This window comes from Callithrix jacchus, chromosome 16 (assembly GCF_049354715.1).
Source record: "Callithrix jacchus isolate 240 chromosome 16, calJac240_pri, whole genome shotgun sequence".
NCBI classification, from domain to species: Eukaryota; Metazoa; Chordata; class Mammalia; order Primates; family Cebidae; genus Callithrix; species Callithrix jacchus.
The window spans coordinates 42,140,616-42,166,770 of NC_133517.1; the positions used below are offsets into that span (position 1 = coordinate 42,140,616).

Genomic DNA, 26,155 nt, shown 5'->3' on the forward strand with positions numbered 1-26,155 from the left:
TATTATTAGTGGGAAATCAGTGGAAGAGGTGGTAGGTTATTATTACTAGGTTTTTTTTGTTGTTGTTGTTTGTTTGTTTTCCAGAAGGAAGTAGAGAAGATCCCTTACACTGAAAGAAAAAAAAGAAAGAAACCTGGTTCAGAGGAAGAAGCTCTCAGGAATTTTGATGTCAAATAAGCAAGAATCAGCATGAATTCTTTTGCAGGTGTTTTGAGACTAAAGTAAGAGAGATGAATATAGAGAGAATGAAAAGACTAGGAATCAGTTGAAATGAGGACTTCTAGTTTGTAAACTGCTCTATTTACAGAGATGCATCAAATAGCAAAATACTTATAGGGTTTGATGGAAAATAAATGAAGTTATGCTTATTTTAATGAGTAGATCATTTTTTGAGGATATGTAATGTACTAAGCTATGGTGTGAATCTAGAGCAGAAGTTGGACACACCTTCTCCATTAGTAATGGAAGTACACCATCTCCTTAAGGTCTGGACTGTAAAAAGTGAATGGTCATCTTATATGATAGGGTGTTTTGAATCCTTGACTGTGGACAGATTTGATCAAAAGCATTCTCAGCTCTATAGTTTTAAGTGAATTGATGCAGGAACAGAAAACCAAGTATCACATGTTCTCACTGATAAGTGGGAGTTAAACACTGAGCACGTGGATATAAAGATGGAAACAACAGACACTAGACTACTAGAGTGAGGAGGAAGGGAGAGATTGTGTGCTGAAAAACTACCTAATGGGGACTATACTCACTACCTGGATGCAATATATCCATGCAAGAAACCTCCACAGGTACCCTTGTATCTAAAATAGAAGTTGAAATTAAAAATAATAAAACATGCTCAGAAGCACATGGATGTTCCAAAAAGGGAATGTCCAAGTAACCCTGTGCAAGCCCAGAAACTATTAATAATCAACTAGCATCAACATTTAGTGAAAAGGATGAATGTCTAATTACCTTGGTTTAACATACGGAGTCAAAGTGTACCCAGTGAGATGGACTGTGCAGGCGGTATCTGACAAAACCGACATCAGACTAAAAGTTGCGGCTTTGAATCCCAGTTTTTTATTACCATAAGACACGTGAACATAATAGGCCTTGATAATCATTGAGGAAATGATTGTGAATGAATTAATAAATGAATGGATGGATAGATGTGTCATTGAACAAGTTACTTAAGCTTAATGGCTCTCCTGCCAATTATCTGACATTTACCGGTAAATTTCTCTAATTCTTGATTGTCTATGTTTTGATTTCTTTATGTTCTATGATTTCTAAAATTCCTTAATATCCTTCTCTGTCTTTTCAGGTTATTTCTGAGTTCTAACTACCCTACTTTGGTCTCACTCCATTAACAACCAAGCTCTAATAACAGTCATTATAAGCAAAATTATGTTGTCGTCTTTAAATCCTTCCTCACATTCACTTATCAGAATAACTATTCTATTTGCACAGTGTGTCAATAATATGCCTCTCTATTTACTGCCAACTGTAATTACCCAAGTTTAGATAATAACTTTATAAGTGACCTTGCTTCCTCGATAAACTGACTGAAAGTGTCTTCTCAGCATAATGTTGGAACTTCCACCCAGGCACTCAATATTCTAACTACCTGGATCTACTACCTCTTCACTTTTAAATCACTTTGTCTTGTCTTTATTACAGCTGTCTATCTGTTTTAAATAATGCCCCAACTCCCCAATGCTCTGTTACATACATAAACACACACCAAAGTTTTATTTTTTCAAGATCTTTACAAAAAACTCACTCCATGACTGTTTCTCCTTTTCTCTCAGGCAGAATTTATTGCCCTTTTGCTCTGGGCTCCAATAGCATTCATCACTCTATTGAAATAGGCTGAAGGACAATGTGAAATAAGGTTTTAATCCTGTTTGAATCCCTTAAAGCTAGCACAGTGACTATTCAGTAAGTATCTCCTGATTATCATATACCTTGATGGACACAGAACCACATTAAATGAAGTGGTAATTTATAAAATAATTGCCTGCTGCTATCAAACCTTTTCATCATCAAAGGAGGTAAGCCATGGGGAAAGGGAACATAGAGCCTACAAACATATGCCTTAGAGAATGAAAAGTAGTAATGAAAAAGCATTTAAAAAGCCTGTTGTCTCTTAACAGACTTAAGAACAGGAGGAAATGCTAAAAATGTTCAACACAGCATATAAACCAATAAAATATGACCCCAATATTTAAAAAGTGTTTACAGAAAAAGACCAGGAGATATACTCTTTAATGGTGGTTGGGATTGTGGGTGATTTTAATGTAATTCTATCCTGTTCCATATTTCTAAAATACATGTGCATATCCCTTATCATCAGCCAACTTTGATATTCAGGTACCAACTCATCATTTTGGAAACTGATGAAGAAGCAAGCCTTTATGTTAATTTTTCTATACTCATCGTACTGCAGCATAACTAGTCAATCACAGAAAATTCCTCTTCATAGAAAATGATGGCAAATAAATTAAGAAGGAGTCAAAGAAAATCATTACTTAAAGTCCTTGATAAAATACTGGATTTAGGGAATGAAAATAATGGTCCATGAAATCCAAAGACACTTAAGACAGGTAGCATGGGTCTTTTGATGGAAGTGCTTAATATTACCTATGAACTATTCGGGCCCATACTTGAACCTGAATATGAACAAGCCTCTAGATTCAGCTAACAGTTTACAGGAAATATAAGAGGCAAGAGAAAAAAAAGTAAAAATAAATAGAAGGTAAAAATAAGCAAAATCCATAGGACAAATTACCCATTTTCTTCCACAAATAAATTAAATGGCAAAACAGAAAAGAGAAAAAGGACCTTCTTCCTTTTGTTTTAAAAACCCTTGCCCAGCTTCCTCACTTTTACCTAACTCAAACTTACCCTCACAGTGTTGCCCTTATCCTTCAGGAATGCAATCACAGATGACTTACTTGTTTCTCCTAATTGACATAATGAAAACAATGTCATGTTAATTTCATATTAGCAACTACCACCAGAGTGCCCAGCACACAGCTTATAATAGGTGCTCAATGAATGTTTACGGAATGAATAGATGAATTAACTCCAAGCACCATCAACTTGCCATTTATCTTAGTGTTATAATTCATTTTCTTCTTACTAAATCTGGGAGTATGGAGCAAGAGGACAGCAGTGGAAGAAAGATGGCACAGAAAAGTTTTCATATGATTTCAGTTAAAGGTTTGTAAAGCTTTGTCTTTATGAGTATTTTCAGTATTTGCTGCACATTAGTGTCCTCTGGGAAAACTTAAAAAATACAAATAGTTGGTTCTATAACTATACATTTTGATTGATTTGATTTGGATGGGACCCAGAAAAAATATTTTTTGTAACTCCTCAGTTGGTGTAAACACAAGGCCAGGATAAATTGCTCTGCATCATTTTCAACGCCTTTCCATTCCACCATGTCTTCCAAACTCTAACCTCCCACAAGTACAGAGTTCTTTGTTATATCTGAAGATTCTAGTGCAGGGCTTGGTTCACAGTATTAAACATTTACCTTTGTGTATGTGCCTGTATACATATGTGCATATGCATGCATGCTCATTTTCATATGTATATTTTGTTCACATGAATAAACATGAAGGCCCTTTTTAATACAGCATCTTTGCTATGGTCTCCTAAGAAGTAAGGGACTCAGGCCATGAAGCCAATAACAGGAAAAATAGGCTAGTATTTTAGAGCAATGTAAAAATATGTTATAGTGGTTAGATATATACATTCAAGCTGACTCTTCATACAAGAATAGAACCAACCTCGGTTGGCAGAATCAAAGATCTGTTATCTTCATTTTACTGATGAAACATATATAGATCTAAAAGTCTATTAAAACCTGAACCATTAGGGTGACTATTCTCATTGTGATAAGAGTAATGTATATCCAGAAAATACTAGATAAAATAATAAGTGGTCTAGTGTGGTCTTTTATTTTTTGTTAACAATATTTTTGTTTACAATATTTGTAAAAAAAATTTTACTTTTTGTTAATGATCTTTTATTTGATGGCATAAGAGAGATGAAAAATAGTTTAGATGGCTCAGTCAAGACTTGTGTTTGTGCTCACTTCAGCAGCACATATACTAAACCTGAAGTGATACAGAGAAGATTATTATGGCCCCTGTGAAAGGATGGCATGCAATTTTGTGAAGTGTTCTGTTTTTCTCTAGGAGCTGGATTTTGAAAAAAAGCAATAAAATAGACTTCTAGTTAGCTAATAAAAAAGAGAGAAGATTCAAATAAACACAATCAGAAATGATAAGGGGATATTACCACTGACCTCACAGAAATACAAACAACTATCAGAGAATACTAAAAATACCTCTATCCACATAAGATAGAAAATATAGAAGAATGTACAAACTCTTCAACACATACACCCTCCAAAGAATTAACCTGGAAGAAATCAAATCCCAATAATGAGTTCTTAAATTAAGGCGGTAATAAGTAGCTACCAACAAAAACAACAACCAATCTGCTGAGGATTAGACAAATTCTACTAGAGGTACAAAGAAGAGCTGGTACCAGTCCAACTGAAATTATTCCAAAAAAATTGAAAAGGAGGGACTCCTCCCTAACTCATTGTTCGAGGCCAGAATCATCTTGATAGCAAGACCTGGTAGAGATACAACAACAAAAAAGAAAACTTCAGCCCAATATCCCAGATGAAGATCATTGCAAAAATCCTCAACAAAATACAGGCTAACCAAATCTAGCAACACATCAAAAAGCTTATCCACCACGATCAAACAGACTTTATGCCCAGGATGCAAGGTTGATTCAACATAAGCAAATCGATAAATGTGATTCATCATGAAAACAGGACTAAAGACAAAAATCACATGATTATTTCAGTAGATGCGGAAAAAGCATTTTCTATAAAATTCAACATCCATTCATGTTAAAAATTCTCAGTAAACTAGGTTTTGAAGGAATATACCTCAAAATAATGAGTCATATATGACAAACCCACAACCAATATCATACTGAACGGTCAAAAGCTGGAAGCATTCCCCTTGAAAACTGGCACAAGACAAAGATGCCCTCTCTCACAACTTCTATTCAACATAATATTGAATATCCAAAAGTGGGCGAAGGATATGAACAGACACTTTACAAAAGAAGACATCTATAAGGCCAAGAAACATATGAAAAAATATTCATCATCACTGGTCATTAGAGAAATGCAGATCAAAACTACATTCAGATACCGTCTCATGCCAGTTAGAATGGCAATCAAAAAATCTGGAGACAACAGATGCTGAAGAGAATGTGGAGAAATAGGAACACTTTTACACTGTTGGTGGGAGTGTAAATTAGTTCAACCATTGTGGAAGACAGTGTGGCGATTCCTCAAGGACCTAGAAATAGAAATTCCATTTGACCCAGCAATCCCATTACTGGGTATATATCCAAAGGATTAATTAAATTATTATAATAAATAATTCTATTATAAGGACACATGCACATGAATGTTCATTGCAGCACTGTTTACAGTAGCAAAGACCTGGAACCAACCCAAATGCCCATCGATGATAGACTGGACAGGGAAAATGTGGCACATGGAATAATATGCAGCCGTAAAAAATGATGAGTTTGTGTCCTTTGTAGGGACATGTATGAATCTAGAAACCATCATTCTCAGCAAACTGACACAAGAACAGAAAATCAAACACTGCATGTTCTCACTTGTAGGCGGGTGTTGAACAATGAGAACACATGGAAACAGGGAAGGAAGCAGCACACACTGGGGTCTGTGGAGGGGAACTAGGGGAAGGACAGTGGGAGGTGGGGAGTTGGGGAGAGACAACATGGGGAGAAATGCCAGATACAGGTGATGAGGAGGAAGGCAGCAAACCACATTGCCATGTATGTACCTATGCAACAATCTTGCATGTTCTTCACATGTACCCCAAAACCTACAATGCAATATATACATACATATATATATATATAAATTATATATGTGTATAATGAAAGTTCTGGCCAGGGCAATCAGGCAAGAGAAAGAAATAAAGGCCTTCAAATAGAAAGAGAAGAAGTCAAACTATCCCTGTTTGTAGATGACATAATCCTATATCTAGAAAACCGCATAATCTCAGCCTAAAAGCTTCTTAAGCTGATAATCAACTTCAGCAAAACCTCAGGACACAAAATCTATGTGCAAAAATCACTAGCATTCAGATACAATAACAACAGTCAAGCCAAGAAACAAATCAGGAATGAACTCCCATTCACAATTGCCATAAAAACAATAAAATATCTAGGAATACAGCTAATAAGGGAGGTGAAAGATATCTACAAGGAGAACCACAAACCCCTCCTAAAAGAAATCAGAGATTACACGAACAAATGGAAAAATATTCCATGCTCATGGATAGGAGAATCACTACGATGAAAATGGCCATACTGCTCAAAGAAATTTATAGATTCAATGCTCTTCCCATTAAATGACCACTGACATTCTTCACAGAACTAGAAAAAACTATTTTAAAATTCATATAGAACCAAAAATGTGTCTGAATAGTCAAGGAAATCCTAAGCAAAAAACCAGCCAACCTACCAAACAAACAAAAACAAAGCTAGAGGCATCATACTACCTGACTTCAAACTACACTACAGGCATAGAATAACCGAAGCAGCATGGTACCAGTACAAAAAAAACACAAAGAACAGTGGAGCAGAATAGAGAACCCAGAAATAAGACCACACACCTACAACCATCTGATCTTCGACAAACCTGACCAAAACAAGCAAGGAGGGAAAGGGTTCCCTATTTAATTAATAGTGCTGAGGTAACTGTCTAGCCATATGCAGATTAAAACTAGGCCCCTTCTTTACACCATATACAAAAATCAACTCAGGATGGATTAAAGACCTAAATATAAAACCCCAAACTATGCAAACCCTAGAAGAAAATCTAGGCAATACCATTCAGGACATAGGTACTGCAAATATTTCATGACGAAGACACCAAAAACAATTGTAACAAAAGCAAAATTTGAAACATAGGACCTAATTAAACTAAAGAGCTTCTGTACAGCAAATTAAACTATCATCAGAGTGAACAGACAGCCTACTGAATGGGAGAAAATTTTTGCAATCTACCTATCTGACAAAGGTCTAATATCCAGTGTCTACAAGGAACTTAAACAAATTTATAATAATAAAAAAAATTAAGTGGGCAAAGGACATGAACAAATACTTCTCAAAGGAAGACATACATGCAGCCAACAAACATATGAAAAAAAGCTCAACATCACTGATCATTAGAGAAATGCAAATAAAGTCACAATGAGATACCATCACACACCAGTCAGAATGGCTGTTATTAAAAAGCCAAAAACAACAGATGCTAGTGAGGTTGTGGAGAAAAAGGAACACTTTTGTTGGTGGAAGTGTAAATTAGTTCAACCATTGTGGAAGATAGGTGGTGATTCCTCAAAGACCTAGAGGCAGAAATACCATTCTGCTCAGCAATCCCATTACTGGGTATATACCCAAAGGAATATAAACTATTCTATTATAAAGATACATGCAAGTATATGTTCTCTGCAGTACTTTTCACAACAGCAAAGTAATGGAATCAACCCAAATGCCCACCAATGACAGATTGGATAAAGAAAATATAGTACATATATACCATGTTATACCATGCAGCCACAATAAAGAACACGATCATGTCCTTTGCAGGGACATGGATGGAGCTGGAAGCCATAATCTTTGACAAACTAGTGCAGGAACAGAAAACCAAACACCATATATTCTCACTTATTAGTGGGACCTATACAATGAGAACACAAGGACACAGGAAGGAGAATAACCCATACTATGGCATGTTGGAGGGTGTAGAGTGGGAGGAGGGAGAGCATCAGTAAGAATGGCTTTTGGATGCTGAGCTTAATCCGTAAGTGATGGGATGATCTGTGCAGCTAATCACTATGGCACACATTTAACTATGTAACAAACCTGCATATCCTGCAAATATATCCCTGAACTTAAATTAAAAATTCAAAATTTAAAAAGTAAATAAAAATTATATCTACATTGCATATATACCATCTTAATATAAATAGGTAGTAATAGAATAATTGTGGATGCCTATATATGATCCAAAACTATATTAATATACATTTCCATAATTTGATCCAAAATGACTTGTGGTTTTGTTTTTTTAAAGTTTCAAACATATACAAAAGTCAAGAGGTTCACATAATGATTACCATGTGTTCAACATACCATGTGTTTAAACAATTATGAGCTCAAACAGCCTTGTTTCATCTACTTTCCAAACTTGGATTATTTTGAACTGAATCTCAGACATTATCATAAGCCTCTCATCATGTGTATGTAAAAAATAAGATTTCTTTGTTTAAACAAAACCAAAATACTATCATGACATCTAAAAACATCAAAATTATGTCTCAATTTCATAAAATCCAGTTATTAGTTACATTTCTTTGATTGTCTTCAAAACATTTTTCTTTATAAGTTGTTCGAATACAGATCTAAATAAGATCCATAAACTGATCAAGGACCTAAAGTGAACATTAGGGTGAATGTGTCGTAGAGTGCAAGAAGGGAAGTTTTCAGAAGCAAGGCAGGAAATGAAAGCATGTTCCCATCATGAATGCCATGATAAGCCAGGTGGAAGAGTTTGAGCATTATCCTGAGAGCAGTGAGAATCCACTGAAATACTTTAAGGATTGAGACATGAGCATATTTAAGAGGAAAAGAAATTGAATGAATATTAAGGGATCTAGAAAAGAGGTCACCTGTTGAATTGTGGGTTTCACAGCTTTCAAATTTGTTTTATGTATTGACTTTATTTTTCTGTGAGAACTAAATATGGAGGTCTTTTATGGTTATGAGGAAATCTACCTTAAATCTGGACAACTATAAGAAGTACGGGGCCACAATAACAAAATAATAGCAAAAATATGAATATGATTAGGTAGAGCTGGCTCCAGCTCAAAGAAATGTGAACAAAAGTGTTTTGCAGAATTCTTTCTATGCTACCAGCCTAGTTTATCTGGGAAGAAAAGAAGCAAAATGAAGAAATAAATGACCATTTAGGTGGAGCTTCCTTTTATCAAAACGTGTATGTAATGAAAGAAAACTGTGTTAAAAGACTATTGATGTAAATTAAAGCCACGCCTATATTAAAATAATTCAAAGAATCCAGAAAGTAAACATGGATTACATTCAAGCAAAAAAAATGGAGATATCATTACAATAACAAAAAGCACATTTGATTTGAAAGTCTAATTATTTAGATAGTACTACACATAAGTATAACTGACAATAAAGATTTGTTATCCAAAATTTATAAAGCAAAAAAAAAAAAAAAAGAAATTACCAAATGAAATTGATTTATCATTTCATTTGGGTGAAATGTGTGTGACGTTGGCTCATATATCTTACCCTATGGTATATCAAACAGGGCAAAAATGGTAAGAATTTTGGTCTCTTATATATTAACAAAAATGTAAGACATTTTAGCTGTATATGAATATACAAAATTCTACATCCCGAAAATAGAATACACACTTTCTTTTCAAATTCTTTCGGGAATGCATGCAAAATCAGTTCTATATTAAGCCCTAACATAACTTCAGTGAATTTCACATTTCCCCATAATATATACCTTGCTTTCTGATCACAATATCAAAGTAGAAGTCAGATTTTAAAAATAGAATCCCCCTCAAAAGCTATCTTCAAGTAAGAACCTGAAAACTGAGGAAAAGCACATCAAGAAAGAAAGAGAGAAAGAAAGAAAGAAAGAAAGAATATATAGATGTAATAGTTTAAAAACACAATCTATGAACTATGAAAAAAGGCGTAAACTATGAAATGTGTTACTATAAGAAAGTTTGTCTTAAACGCTACACATTGAAATAGAAAAATATAAATTAAAGGAATTAATTATTAAATTAAAAAAGCAAAATAAATACCTCTAATAAGACAGAAGGGGAAGTGTTAACCAAGATAAAAGTAGAAATTAATGATATTTAGAAGGTATAAATAGAGAGTAAAACTAATACAAATCAAGCATATGGTTATGTGAAAAAAACTGATAACATAAACTACTTAATTAAGTAGGATACAAAAAGAGAAATTAAAAAGTTAGTAATATTGAGAGAAATCATTAAGGAGAAAATTCAAATAACTCTCAATTCTCAACTTTATGTATATAAATTTGAAAATTTAGAACAAATATCTTTTCTTTGAAAGGGATATTACATCCAAACAGGCCAATTGTAGTAGAAGAAATTGAGAAAATTGTAAAGTACCATGCCTATATCACTTCAAATGTAACCACCTACAAATATTTACAGAATAAATACTTCCATTCTTCAAACTGTTATTCTTTTATTGTCTCCCTACTGGTAACCATTGTAAATTTGAATAATATACTTAAACTTCTATTTATTGTCTTATTCATATAGACAGTATTTGCTGATTTCTAACTTTATCTTTTAGTGACACTAGTAATCCTATTCTCTTTCACTCCTTTTTACCATCAACTTCAAAATATTGGTTTTCTATAATTTTTAATTTTAATTAATGTGGGGGCCATGTGCATTCATTTGTGGCCTTGTAGTCACAAATCTTTCAAATTTTAACAGGTTGAATATAAAAGGCAAAAACAATATATGATGTCCACATTATTGTGACTATGTAAAGCCACATGATCTGTTTCCTTTCCAGCAGTTTGCCTTGACCCTCCACCCGCTCCTAGCCCACTATCACATATTGTATAGTCTTTCTTTTATTTTCTTATATTTTCTGCCTCTCTGTCAAGTTTTTCTGATGTCTCAATATTATTAAACTGCTTAGTTCCCCTTTAAGGAAGAGCCTGCCTCAGCAGCTGGTAGTGCTATGACAAGCTACCTTCCTTCATCAGTCTTTTCTGATGGCCTCCCACTGACCAAGGGCACACTATTCAGGGGTGACCTTCATCTGATGTCTCATCCAGGGAGAGGTACAACGGCCCTCTCACTTTGGGCTTAATGGGGAACGCCAGAGACAGACCCTATCCACTCCAGAACTTCTTCTGGGTCAGCTTAAGGTGTCGATGCAGCATCACAGTTCCACTTCTTTCTCTGCCTGATGCTACTTCCCCACACCCCTTTTTAAAAGGTGTTAATCTCTCCACAGTTCCTAATAAACCTTCTACAATCTAATTTCCATCTCAGTGTCTGTTTCCTGGAGAGCCCACCCTGCAACAATGCTATTTTAGTCTAACTAGCTCCTTGGTCAGTAACCTGGAAATACACCATTAACCATAATGCCTATACAGCCTGAAACCACTAGCACTAAAGAAAAATCTATCCAACTTGTAGTAAGCTGTCTTCCTTGAAAACAAATCAGAGACAACCTAGAAATGCTTCTTTCAGTTTTTTTTTTTTCTATTAGAGAGCCCTTGTCTCTTCGTGGCAGCCATATCCAGCTGCAAACTGAGACAAAAGGCCAAAAGGAGAATTTGGCTTAATATGAGACTGAGATGTAGTTCCCTTTTTTTCCTACCCCAATTCTTCTTTCCCCACTTCTCACAACACCATATCTGACAAATTCTACCCACAGATTATCAACCTGAGTTTTTCTTTTAATTTACTTTTCCTTATTTACATATTTTTGTAAGTGTAAGGGTCATACAAAGACACTTTCATCTCTGAGCAGACAGACCATCAGCTCTGGATTGTCAGTTTTCCACTTGCACTTTCAGTCTATTCATCATTTTACAGAAACTGTTGGAACCACGTTCTACGGGATCACTAGTACTGATGACTCAGCTGTTCCTCAGCATACTTACTGCTGTTTCTAAAACTACATGGTTTATCCATAATTTCCTGTGTATATACCTTTCTAATTTTAAGAGGGAGAGAAATAAAGGATGAAAGTGAAAGATATGTTTTTACAGAGAAATACAATACATAAATTTAAAAATATGTATCAACTGAAGAATGATGAAATTCATAAATTTGGAAAGGAGAGCTTTACTTCTCATAAAGGTTGCAGCCTGCAGGGTAACCATTCTGAGAGGCCAGGAAGTGTAGCCTCCATCCAAAAGCCAGAAACACACATTTTGAGGGTCAGAAGAACATGACATGATTTATGTTGAATGGACTGACCAAATATACATATTCAACAAACTATAGGAGGAGTCATGATTATTTATAAATGGAGAAAGGCATATGCAGTTGAGTTTCATGTCTCTCCATGTGACCCATATTCCGAAAATGGGTTAGCATAATTTGAGGGTATAATTTTCAGTCCTGCGGTGTTAAAAGGTAAAGCAGGGGACATGAAAACCTTCATTGCACACGCGAGGAGGTGTCCAACTCCCATCTTGTCATTGCTGAGAACTCAGCTTCTAAGCTTTCTCTGAGATCCCCTTGACCAAGACAGAATCCATTCAGTAGTTGACAGGCTTAGAATTTTAATTTCTCACAGGTATACTTAATAAAGTAAAAGAACAGCAATCTATGTCAAATGGTGAACTCTCTCCTGAAATCTGCCCTCCTCCAGCCTGATTGACTTGGTAGAATATACTCCAACCAGGGTTGACAGCTCTGTAGCCCTGTTGCAACATCTCATCTAGAGCTGCATCCACAATATCCTGGATCTCCTATCTTCTTTCTTGATTTATTCCCCCATTTGTAGAAAAGACTTCCTCAAGTGTCCTCTCTGCCCTTTTATTAGTGTTTTTTCTGTTATCTGTTTTTTCACTTGACTTCCTTTCATCAAGATTTTATCTTCTAGAAATCTGTTGAAGGTATTTATCTGCAGATAGGTGCTTTTCTATTCTCTTTGAACTTGCTAATAGATACTCTATAAAGCCCCTTTACTAATCCACTGTTTGAGGAGAAAGCTATGCACATGAATGCTTTCTGTCAGCTGGAACAAGAAGTTCTAAAAAACCATAACCAGTTTCAGCTGAGAGTAAGACTAGGATTCTAGGAAGGAAGAGAAGCTTTCTTTTAACTGCAATTATATTGAGTTGTTGGAAATTTTTACGGTGAAAGCATACTCCTTTGTTTTTTAGTAAAAGAAAACTAATTTGATAAGTGAACAAGTATTATACAAGCAACTACTACACTCCAGACACTGTTCAGGACAGTTTTTAAAGAGTACATGAGACGGAGAAAAACCCAACACCTATTACGCAATTTGAAAAAAAAAAAATTACCATTTCCACAGCACAGCAATTTCTGGATTTGTTACTATACCCTAGATCTGTGGAAGCCTACAGATTTTTGGTCTGTTTTAAAAGTACAGTATAAACAATCTTTATAGTGTCAGCAGATGAAATTTCTTATCTTCATGTAATGTGGGCTTTGAAATAATTTTTATCATTATATAAAATCTGAATTAGCTGCTTCAAGTGAGCTCATTTTGCCTCATAAAGCATTTTTTCCATTGTCCCATGTGTTTTAGAATAATTTCAGCTATAAAATTATAATAATCCTAATCAAACAAAATAGAAAAGTTTCCAGGCTACTTTCAATATTTAATGGGAACATAGCCAGTTGATTTATCTCATATGGCTTCTTAAACTTAATGCATTTTAAAATATAATTATTTCTCATTTTATATATATTTAGAGAGTATATTATCTTAGATAGATAATGCTTTAACTTTAACAATTACACTAATTGTCAAGAAATCTACACTCAATTTTGGATAACTTGGTATGTTTCTATTAACTTTTCAAATATAATAAAAATAAAATGTTAGAGCTGGAAGAGGTGGTGAAACAAAGACACTAATACTTTGTGAATGCTTACAATTTACCAAAAATCATGAACCTGGATTCTAAAACACCTACCTGAAATCTGAATATGAATATCTCATCTCATAAGATGTGAATGAGGACCAAGTGTGCCTGACTTATAGTCCATAATCAGTCAGGGGTATTATCTCTCTCTGTATTTCCATTTTTATGGCTTAATTTAAATGAGTCAGGTCATATTCCTATGAGTAGAAAACTCTATTTCAAGAGGACAACTATTTTTACAGGTTGCCAATAGAGTTGCTGATCAATACTTGTCTTTCAAAGGAGAACCTCAATCGTATCAGAAAGGAAGTTGTCTTGGGGCCTGCAGAATCAGACACATGTTATAACTAAAAAAAAAAAAATTTAGCTGTGCCCTCAATCAGGGTGAAAACCAGTCTTGTACATTTGTAATCAGTTACACTGCAAATATGTCCCCTTGCATATAAGAAAACAAAACAAAACCAAAAAACAATTGACTTTGGTCATGAAATTACACTCTATACCGTTCTGTAACTGCGAGAAAGAGGCAAATTACTAAATCCATTTCTAGTATTCAAAGCATTATTTATTATAAACTGTGGTGAGATATATGCCATAAGTCATTAACTATTCTTGTTCTCTGTAATGCATAAAATCTTAAAAGTAACTAAATAAGGTTGCTGATTCAGGGGATCCTACTGTTAATCTCTGAAACATACTTTCAACAATTGAGATCAATTGTCATCTCTAAGCTAAAGTTCAGCTTATTCATAATCTATTTCTTTATTCTATTTGTCAAGTTATATTTATTGAGGATGTGCAGTATGGCAGACACTGTGGTATATATTGCAGTAAAAAGACCCCAAACACCTCCCTAATAAATCCAACAAAAAATCCAACTGACAAGGGATTAATAATCAGAATATAAGGAGCTCAAACAACTCTAAAAAAAAAAAATCTAATAATCCTTGGCCACGGCTCACATCTGTAATTCCAGCACTTTGGGAGGCCAAGGCGAGTGAATTACCTGATGTCAGGAGTTTGAGACCGGCCTGGTAAACATTGCAAAACCCCATCTCTACTAAAAATACAAAAATTAGCTAGGCATGGGGGTGTGCACCTGCAGTCCCAACTACTCAGGAGGCGGAGGCAGGAGAATCACTTGAACCTGGAATGCAGCAGTTACAGTGGGCCAGGACTGCATTGCTGCACTTCAACTTGGGCAACAGAGTGAGACTCTGCCTCAAAACCACAACAACAACAAATAAAAACACCCTAATAATCTGGTTTAGAAAGGGGCAAAAGATCTGAACAGACATTTCTCAAAAGAAGACATACAAATGGCAAACGGGCATATGAAAAGGTGTTCAACATCACTGATCATCAGAGAAATGCAAATCAAAATTACAATAAGATATTGTCTTACCCCAATCAAAATGACTTCTACCCAAAAGCAAGGCAATAACAAATCCTGTTGAGGGACAAAAAGGGAACGCTTGTACACTGTTGGTGGGGATATAAATTCAACAACCACTATGGAGAACAGTTGCAGGTTCCTCAAAAAACTAAAAATAGACCCACCATATGATCCAGCAATTCCACTACTAAGCATATATACCCAAAAGAAAGGAAATGGTATATTAAAGAGATATCTGTACTCTCCTGTTTACTGCAGCACTATTCATAATAGCCAAGACTTGGAAGCAGCTAAAGTGTTCATAAACAGATGAATGGATAAAGAAAATGTGGCACATACATACAATGAAATACAACTCAGCTACAAATCAAAATGAGATCCTGTTTTTGCAGCAACATGGAAGACACTTGAGGTCATTATGTTAAGTGACATAAGCCAGGCACAGAAAGATAAACTTTGCATGTTCTAACTTATTTGTGGAGCTAAATGTTAAAACAATTGAACTCGTAGTTATATAAAGTAGAAAGACAGTTTGTGGGAAAGCAAAGTGGTGGTAGGAAGTGGGGATGATTAATGGGTACCAAAAATAGCATGAATAAGACCTAGTATTTGATAACAAAACAAGATGACTACAGTTGACAATAATTTATTGTACATTGAAAACTAAGTAACAGTATAATTAGATTGTTTGTAATACAAACAAATGATAAATGCTTGAGTGGATGGATATCCTACTTACCCTGATGTGATTATACTTTGTATACATATTATATACATATATGTGTAGTGCATGAGATATACATATACGTTGTTGGTGGTAGTTTAATTTTATATATGTACATGGTGGTGGTGGTGGTGGTTTGTTTTAATTTTTGTGGCTACATATATATATTTATTTTTGTGGATATCTATTATGTGTGTGTATTATATACATATATGTGCATGTGTGTGTGTGTATATTTGTATCCAAAAAAATTAAAACAAGCCACCACCAACAACAAAAAAAAACCACTGAAATACAAACCCTACTCTCAATGTGCTTACCTTTTAGAGGGACAGAGAATAGGTGAAATAAATAAGTATAAAATAAAGTATGTTAGAATGTGTAAGTTCTATGGAAAATATTAAAGAACAAATACTTTGTATTCGAATATTAAAGTAAAAAAGTTACTTTTTAAACTTTTTTTAGAACTTTTTGGCTAGATATAACCTATTCATTAAATATTGTTTTTTAAAAAAGTGGCATATAATTAAAAGCATCTGAAGAGAGTAGTTTTATTAATCAATCTTTCCCAGGGACAAATTCTTTCTAAAGAAAGCATGTGCGTAGCATGCAAATATTTCTAATATTATACTCCAGCACTCACTCTCAAGTTTCACATCCCATTTGTTTGTTTGTCTTTAGCATTGGACTAACTGGTGTACACAGTGACATTTATATAAGTGTCTGTAGATTAACTTGAATAGATGTCCAGGTTCCCTTCCTATTTTTCTTTAAGCATTTCAGTAGAAACCACATTTCTAGTTTTCAAGTGAATTGATGCAATGTCTGAATACTGATTACATAATCCTGATTTCTTAGTGTGCTCTAGAGTGACCATAACATTTATCATCCAAAATGAGACACTTTGGTAGAGGACAAATGCTAAGCTGGACAGGTATCATTCAGAACTGTCGTAGACAACCTGAATATATGGGTCCCAGAGATAGACTGGACAAAAGTTTTGGTGGTAAGCAGACCAAGAATTGAATCATAGCCTTACCTCTTACTCCCTTTATGGACTTAAACATAATAAACAGCCTGTTTTAGATCCATAATGTGGGGTTATAAAACCTAACTCACTGTTGTTAACAAAGATTTACTCAGATGAAAAAAACATACATGTCTAGTACAGAGCCATTTTAAAAATGGGATCTAAGCAAAGATAGGGATATAGGAGAAATATGTTCTATTATTGCAGAAGGTATTGAAAGGGGATTACTATAATACTTTCCTGGGTGAAGTTACTCTAAGGCCATAGCAGCAAAGAACTATCATTACTCAGTGAGTATCAAAGTGACTAGCAGGGGTTCTGAGCATCCTATGGCATAAATAATAAAGCAATCCTTTACGAACATACCAACTGAAGTGATGGAATTTTCAAATATAATATCCATTATGCTTACTATTAGAACAGTAAACTTTATAATAGATAATTTCTAAATTTTTAGGTATCAGACTGATTGATTTAAAATGCTAAGTTTGATAACAAAAGCTTTTTTTGGAAGAAGAGATTTATATTCTTATCCTCCTCTTACAATTGTAGTCCAGTGCTATGCCTACTTGTAGAAATACATTTGACACCAAATTGTCTTATACTTGATATTCCTATGTGTAATCATATGGGACTGAAATCCTCATGAGAGATTTTAGCCTTTTGGATTTGATAATATGTCCAATTTTTGTGTCAAAAAAATGTGAGGATTCTGGCAAAAGACTCTAAGATCTTTACTATGCAAAGGCTTGATGAAATATTCTCATTTTCTCAGATTCAAGATATTTTGACTCTTTTAAATTATCCTAATCCAGTTGACCTGCTCTTTTCTTTCCCAGGCTTTGTCTGCAGAATCTGACATCCTGTTCCTTCCCAACAATTGGCTCAATACATTACCCACTTTGCTTCAAATCTAATTCAATAATTATCTTTATTTCCTCATCCATCTCTCAAAAGTCTGTTTCTATTGTTTTTTGATATAATACATTTTATGAAATTGTCATGATGTCCAATAGTCACCTTAACTTTTGCCAATTTCCATAGTCTATAAAGTATACCAAATGGCATATTTATGTATCCTGTTGCTTACTTTTGACACTTTAAACTTTTCAAGATGAAATAAATTGAAATGCTGTATTTATTCTATGGAAAGCATTTGCCTCTATCTCTAAATTTAACTGCTGCCAAAACCTGGGGGTTGAAGTAAATTTCTGTGTTTCAGCAAATTTCCCTATTTGTCTCATAAGTAGGATTGAATTTAGTCTATAAGTATTTCATCTTCACTGTTTGTGCCTAGAAATAAGTAAACTAATATTGTGGTTCCATACATGTTATTAATCATATTATAAATATTAACTATATTAATAATGGTTATGACATTTATGTCATGTTATCTGCGTTTCCAGGCATTGATCTAAGTAAATTTTAGAATTTTAAAGATTAACATGGTCTATAATTGGAAGGACTTTATAAAAGTTTTGTTGACAACATATGCAATCCTTATGTGAACCTAAAAAACAGTGAATATGATTAATTAATAAGACTTTTATAAAAATGTCACAAAGGAGGAAGGTCTTGAGAATACGATATCACTGCGAGAGATTAATTCAACAAATATTTATTCGATGAATGAGCAACATGTGGTGTTATGCTTAAAGGGATGATAGATGAATAAGACTATCATCTTCCACCCAGAAGAACAAACTCCAAAGGATTTGGTGAGAAAATCTTCTCATATAAGTAGATGGAACTACTATGTATTCCCTGTATCATTTTCACGAAGATATTACAGTATTATTAAAAACATGTGAATATATACATATATATACAATACACATATAAATTCATAATTCAAGTTAATGCATTGAATATAAACTCAAATAATGTATTAATAATTTTATAGAAACGCTAAGACATCCTTTTTATGATTATAAAACATGAGAATTAAATATTTTCCTCTTTTGAAATTTATACATTTAAACACTTTAAAAAAGAGGTATAATGATTTATTCCACATATAGTAATGTGAATCTATTATAACGTTTTAGATTTTTCTTATGTTGATAGTTCACCATGTGTGAAAAATGTTTCGCATGGTCAGAGATAAGGAATCACAGAATCATTGGACAGGAGATTATCTTCAGGAAACACTGCCTTGCAGTGAAAAGCAACCCTCTGGCACCATCTACTGACCGCATTGCTTTTCTTTCTAATCAAACCACATGCAAATTAGTACTGAATGAATAAAACATAAACTTTCCTCCTCATTTTTTGTTGATGATGGGGAACCTGGGTCATGGATGCTGACAGCATTTGATGAATTAAGATATACTGGCAAATTTATGCAGCACCCTTGGAATCTGATGTTGTTTTCTAATTACTAATGAAAACTTGCTTTAATGTTTCTGCAGGAGTCTACCTCCACAGGTGATATACTGTAATGTTTAATCAGAGACCAAAATAATGTTTGCCAGAGTTAATTGGCTCTGTTGTATGTGTGTGTGTGTGTGTGTGTGTGTGTGTGCGTGTGCGCGCGCGCACGCGCGCACGCATGTGCCCACATGGGCGCCCATGCTTAAACATTTAAACTCTGCTGCAGAGTCTCTAGTACAGTCTTCTGTGTTACTAACTTTAAACCTGGGCATTAAAAAGACAGCTATGCAAAGAGCACCCATTAGGTACCATTGTATAGGGAAATACTTTGACATAGACCATTCAGTGTAATCCTTCCTCAAATTACAAATGAGAAAATTAGGTACAAAATGATTAAACACCTTGCACTAACTCAAATCTTCCAGGTTTTTCATTCAAATGTCACTTTTTCAGTAAGCTTTCACGGCTGTCTTGCTTACAATTCTGAACATCTCTCCAGCACTTATCCTACCTTCCTGTTTAGTAATGGTCACTATAATATACTGTGTTTTTTACTTACATACTATGTTTCTTGTATATCTCCCTCCGTGGACTGTAAGCTTCATGACACCAGGAGTTTTATCAGTTTTCTTGAAGGGAAAGGTGAGTGCCAGAGAAAATAAATTGAGTCCACAAAGACCTATCTTTCTCCCACACTAGAAGATTCTGTGCTGAACTTCAAAACAGTATAGTCATTATAGGTGAACTTAATAAAAACTCTTCTTGAATTGTAACATTATATTGTACAAAGAACACAAGGTGTGAAGTCATGTAAATATATTTGAATACCACCTTCTCCAATTTCTATCCTCAGGCATGTTTATTCAGTCCTTACAAACACACCTCACCCACTTACTGCTCTTCTTTTCCATATTTACCTACCCATCAATAATCCACTCCAGCTCTCTTCATTTCTATTCCTCAAACATACCAGACCTGCTTATACCTCAGGACCACCAGGCTGTTTCCTCTGCCTGAAATGCATCCCCATCCAATATCCCACGGCACAACTTTCTAATGTTTCTCAAGGCTTTGTTTAATAAAACTTTCTCATTAACATCTTCTTTGTTCACCTTTAGATCCTAAAGACCTATAGGCTTGAAGAACAAGGTTGGCTGTCTGAGCTTGAATCTCCTCATTGATCCTTCTCCCAAAAAACTATAAAACCAACAAGAAGAACAAACAAAACCACAGATGATTCACATATCCGGGAGCACTAAGAAGTATTTCTACTGCCTGTGTGGAGACGAAAGGAGAGGAATGTTAAGAATTAAAAAAGAGTAGGAGTCTAGATGAATTAGATAAAACACAAAAGCATCACCAAAGCAGGAAAGTTCAACATCAAATACCAAAATACTGAACCAGGTCAGGACTCAGTGGTTCATAGCACTGTGTTCAGTGAAAGTGAATGGTGCCAGAAGTGGCAACAGCAGGGAGTTATTGACAGTGGATGGAAGGGTGAAGTTAGATGGATAAAGTTGGAAAGGAAAGAAACAAAGAAACAAAAGAGAATAAAACACTCCAACCCCTCCACTCACCACACTGCCATCGAAACACCAGTCATAAAAGAAATTACAACAATTCAGGCTGAACTGAAGTAAGTGAGCAGTCTCAAACTATGAAGAGTACAGCCATAGAAAAAAATCAGACCACATCCACACACAACTATTTTGAAAATTATTAAAATTGAATTGACGCATTTCAGCTGAGAAAATCCTCCCCATAAAACCAACCAAATAACTGAAGGGACCTATAATATAATATACCAAACTAAACTAAATATCCTCAAATGAGAATTTGGAAATTTTTTAAAAAATATGCTGAATTAGAAAGATAAACACAGAAAGCAGCAAAGGATAGAAACAAGAAGAAATAAAATAAGAATCTATTGAACCCGAGAAAGAAATAAAAAATTAAATATCAGAAATGAAAAGTTACAAGTTACAAAATGACCAAAAAATATGAATTCAAATGCAAATTTTATAAAGAATATTGAATAAAGAGAAAAGCCACCAGAGTAATGTAAATGAATTTTTTATTAAAAAATAAAAATAAAAAGGGTCAGAGAGAAGGTGCTTGAAATGGAAGTTAAATAAAGGATGTCCAAGATTTGCGTATCTGGAAACTTTCACTAAGAAAACCAAAACCGTGAAAGAGAACTAACATTTAAAACTACAAGCCAATGAAACTTTCCAGAAAACAAAAAAAGACCTGAATCTGCATCTTGAAAGGGCGTATTAAGAAAAATTGAATTGGTATGAGCAATCCAAGCCATACTCAAAGACTGGATAAAGACAATGTTGCATATATACATCATGGAATACCGTGCAGCCATAAAAAAGGATGAGTTAATCTCCTTTGCAGGCATGTGAATGATGCTGGAAGTCATTATTCTCAGCAAACTAACACAAGAAAAGAAAACCAAATATTGCATGTTGTCGCTCATAAGTGGGAGTTGAACAAAGAGAACACATGGATACAAGGAGGGGGAACATCACACACTGGGGCCTGTCTGGGGGTCGGGGGTGGGGAAAGGATAGAATTAGGAGAGATACTTAATGCAAATGGCAAGTTGATGCAGAAAACCACCAGGGCACATGTATACTTATGTAACAAACCTGCATGTTCTGCACATGTACCCAGAACTTAAAGTATAATAAAAAATAAATAAAGCATCCTCAGGGCCTTCAGGAAATGAAATGACAAGGTACAAAACCATGACAATAGGCAGGCAATCACACCTCTCAAAAACAAAAAAGCAAACCAACTTAAAGCAGAATTTACAAGAAATTTAAAGAAAGAAATTCTGACATCAGCTAAGTCCTTGAAGTGTGAAAGCAATAGATAAAAAGGTTTTGAACATGCAAAATACACACTGATGTGCCCTTTCAAAGGAATATACTAGAGGATGAGCTTCATCCAGTTAAGTCTGACCAGAGGACTGGGGGTATTTCATATTTTTACTAGTAGACCTAAGACAAAAAACTGAGACTACGAAGTCTTAATTTCGGGTAGAATAATAATATTTAATGTAATATATTCTCACAAAAAGAAAACATAGAAAAGGAGAAAGGAAAGCAGAATCATTTCATTAACTATTGTCTGTGTCTTAGATAGGAGCTGAAAGATATCAATTAAAATTGACAGAAGAGATTGTAAATGTTTCAAAATGGAGAATACAAAAACAGAAAAATTAAGATTATTATTTAAAATATTAAAACAAAAGCAACCACTGGAACTAGAATAGAAATCTTTGTAAATACCAAAAGATAGTATAAACAAGTTAAACAATATAAACAACAACAAAAACACACAACACGGTGGGGGAGGGGGGAAACACAGTATAAATAAGATAACATGATATACACAGTAATTACAACATAAGATACCATATGACAATTGAGACCCAGCATATTAGTCACATCGTAAATGTGATTAGGATGCATTCATTTAATAATAATGATAAAAGTTCAATATGGCTTATAAAGCAAAACTGAACTCTATGCTATATATAAAAGATAACTTGGCCAGGCGTGGTGGCTCATGCCTGTAATCCCAGCATTTTGGGAGGCTGAAGCAGGGGAACACTTGGGGCCAAGAGTTCAAGACCAGTCTGGCCATCATGGGGAAACCGCGTCTCTACTAAAAATACAAAAATTAGCTGGGTGTGATAGTGTACACCTGTAATCCCAGCTACTTGGGAGACTGCCCTGCAAGAATTGCTTAAATCTGGGAGGTAAATGTTGCAGTGAGCTGAGATTGCACCACTGCACTCCAGCCTGGGCAACAGAGCAAGACTGTGTCAAAACAGCAACAACAACAACAAAGACAAACTAGAAACACCGTGATTCAAAAAGCTCAATGTAAAGGAATGAGCAAATGTTAAAAATGTATTATCTTTAACAGACAAGATAATACATAGGAAAGCAGGGATGCAATCCTGTTGCCAGATAAGGTAGAATTTAAGCCAGAAACATGCATGAGTAAAGCATGATACTTCATATTGCTACACTTTCCCTGTTATCACTCCAGCAATCAGATCTTCCTTGTACTGTTCTACCTTTCCTTTTTTCTAAAGAATGTATCAAGTTCTAATATGTAATTTTAATTACTCATTTATTATGAGTAACAAATGAGAAGTAACAAATGGGAACTTTCTTCTTAGACTGTCATTTCATGAGGACAAGTATTTTAGCCATTTTTAAAATTAGTAATACCAAATTTCTAGAATAAAGCCTAGCTCATATGAGATGTAAAATATTTGTTAAGTGAATGAATAATAAATTTAACCTGTTTCCTTATCTGTGAAAATCTCCTGCCAGAGAAAGAGTCTCAGCACCCCAGACCTACATGGTATGGGGTGAATCCCTCTCATCTCTGCAAGTCACCAACCAGTTAAGGCGTACCATTTCCAGCTGGAGGAAGCTAAGGATGTTTTTGGTCAAAAGTTGTAAGGCTGTAGGTGGCTTCTGAGATAACGTGTATATATGTACACACACACACACACACACACACACACACACACACACACACACATTTATTCTCACAATATAATCCAAGCTATGCATGCATTAGATACTCATATTTCTGTTATAGATGCCCATTCTCAGGATCCATAACAACACGGTTAGTTAACTTCTTAATACAGACAAGACTCTCATATACAATAGGATTGGCATTCTGCTTATTGTTCACCTTGGTTGATAAGGATTTTATTGCTATTGCACACTCTGCATAGGTTGAGTACAGACTTTCTCAGAAGCTCTCAGTTCCCCAAACCATAATGCTCCAACAAGTTGCTGCTATAAATCTCTCATTTTATTTAGAATTGAGCTTATTTTTATCTTCTCTCTTCTTTTCTTGTTTAACCTTGTTAATGGTCTGTCAATTTTGTTTATGTTTTTCAAAGAACCAGCTTTTTGTTTCATTTATCCTTTGCATTTTTTATTGTTTCAATTTCATTTAGTTCTGCTCTGATCTTGGTTTTCTTTTCTGCTGCTGGGTCTGGGTTTGGTCTGTTCTTGTTTCTCTAGTTCTAGGTGTGACCTCAAATTGTCTATTTGTGCTCTTTCACAAATAGGTAGGTATGTAGGATGTAGGTATTTAAGGCTATGAACTATTCTCTTAGCACCACCTTTGCTGTGTCCAAGAAGTTTGGATTTGTTGTGTCACTATATCATTCAGTTCATTAAAGAGTTTTTAAATTTCCATCTTGATTTTACTGTTGACCCAATTATAAGGAGCAGGTTATTTAATTTTCATATATTTGCATGATTCTTATGGTTCTTTTTATAGTTGATTTCCAAATTAATTCCACTATGGTCTGAAAGAGTGCTTGATATAATTTCAATTTTCCTAAATTTATTGAGAATTGTTTTGTGGCCTGTCGCATGGTCTATCTTGGAGAAAGTTTCACACGCTGATGAATAGAATACATATTCTGTAGTTTTTAGGTAGAATGTTCTGTGAATATCTGTTAAGTCCATTTGTTGTAGCCTTTAAGTGTACTTTCTTTGAAGCACCACATCCCACTCTTTCTCACCATACTATCCCTTAAACCATGCACATTTATCTAACTGTACGCATATACTAATTATGAGCTTACTTAGAAGTTCCAGGGGCTAACCTTGAAACAGACCATGCATGGAAACCCAGCTGCAAAATTCCAGAGATTAGCTCTGGGCAGTTGGTCAGCAACATAGCTACTGTTGAGATAATCCCAGCTCACACTCCAGGAAAACCACAGCTAGAATTAACCACTGAAACAAGATATTCAGACCTTGTATTGAGTACCCTTCTCTCATGCCTTCCATTTCAAATTCCCCTTTTAAAGCCCCTCTCCCCAGCCTAAACTTTGATGATTACTTTAGATGTAAATCTGGCCACTTCCCCAATACTAGTTCTGGTAAATAATGTCACTTTCCACCATAACTTACTCTTGTTATTGGATTCCGCAAGCAGCCAGTGGCTGGACTTGTGTTCTGTTCTACTTGGAGACTTTGTGGGAGCACAGGAAAAAATGCATAAAAATCTTATAGGAAATATCACCCGACCTTGGATGCATTCACTACTGCTACTACTACTACTAAGAACAACTGCAATAGTTTCAAATTTAACTCCATATGTCCTAAAATACATGAAAATACAGGTTTGAAAGGGCAGAACTGTCCTAGAATAAACAAAAATGTAATTGATGAAATCAATTGCTTTTGTTTCGATAAAATGTTTGCAATATCAAATGAGACATTTTGTCTCTCTCACATGCTAGAATCACGGACTCACAGAACTTTGGAACATTAACGATAAGAACCTTTAATACTATAATAACATCTTACCAAGCATCTACATAACTGTATGTGTATTTCTGATAGAAAGGTAGTTTGGCTAATTTCCTGTTATTAGTTTTCAGATATGACACTGAGCCCAACCTTCCATAGGTGAAGACCAGCCACAGCAGAATAGTTAGAACATCAGCATAAACAGCTATTCCATTTAGGTGAAGGGGTGAGAAATAAGCCATGAGAGTTTTTCTGCAAGAAACATACGATGTTATTTCAACCATAAACAGATTTCAAGATGTGCCTTAATACTGGCATATAGTTTTCCTCCTCGCATTTGAAGAAAACATATCAGTCCCAGTAATAGATTTTTATGACAGAGAAGGATTTTCTTCACGCAAAAGAAACCAGTCTAAAAATAAGTGTGGAATGTCAATAAGATAAATGCTTGTAAAAGATCCAAGAATCTGTAGGTGGAAAAAAGCAGAGTAACATTTGG

At 34.7% G+C, this 26,155-nt stretch overlaps 1 protein-coding gene and 1 non-coding gene across 20 annotated transcripts in view; one reads left to right on the top strand and one right to left on the bottom strand.

Annotated features, from left to right (window-relative positions):
* Positions 1–26,155, bottom strand: part of RALYL (RALY RNA binding protein like) — a 765,327-nt gene that overhangs the window by 273,856 nt on the left and 465,316 nt on the right. The gene's annotated exons all lie outside the window — the stretch shown is intronic.
* LOC118148666 (U6 spliceosomal RNA) lies at positions 4,095–4,201 on the top strand. Its single transcript, XR_004735586.1, has one exon. It is a non-coding gene; the product is annotated as a U6 spliceosomal RNA (small nuclear RNA).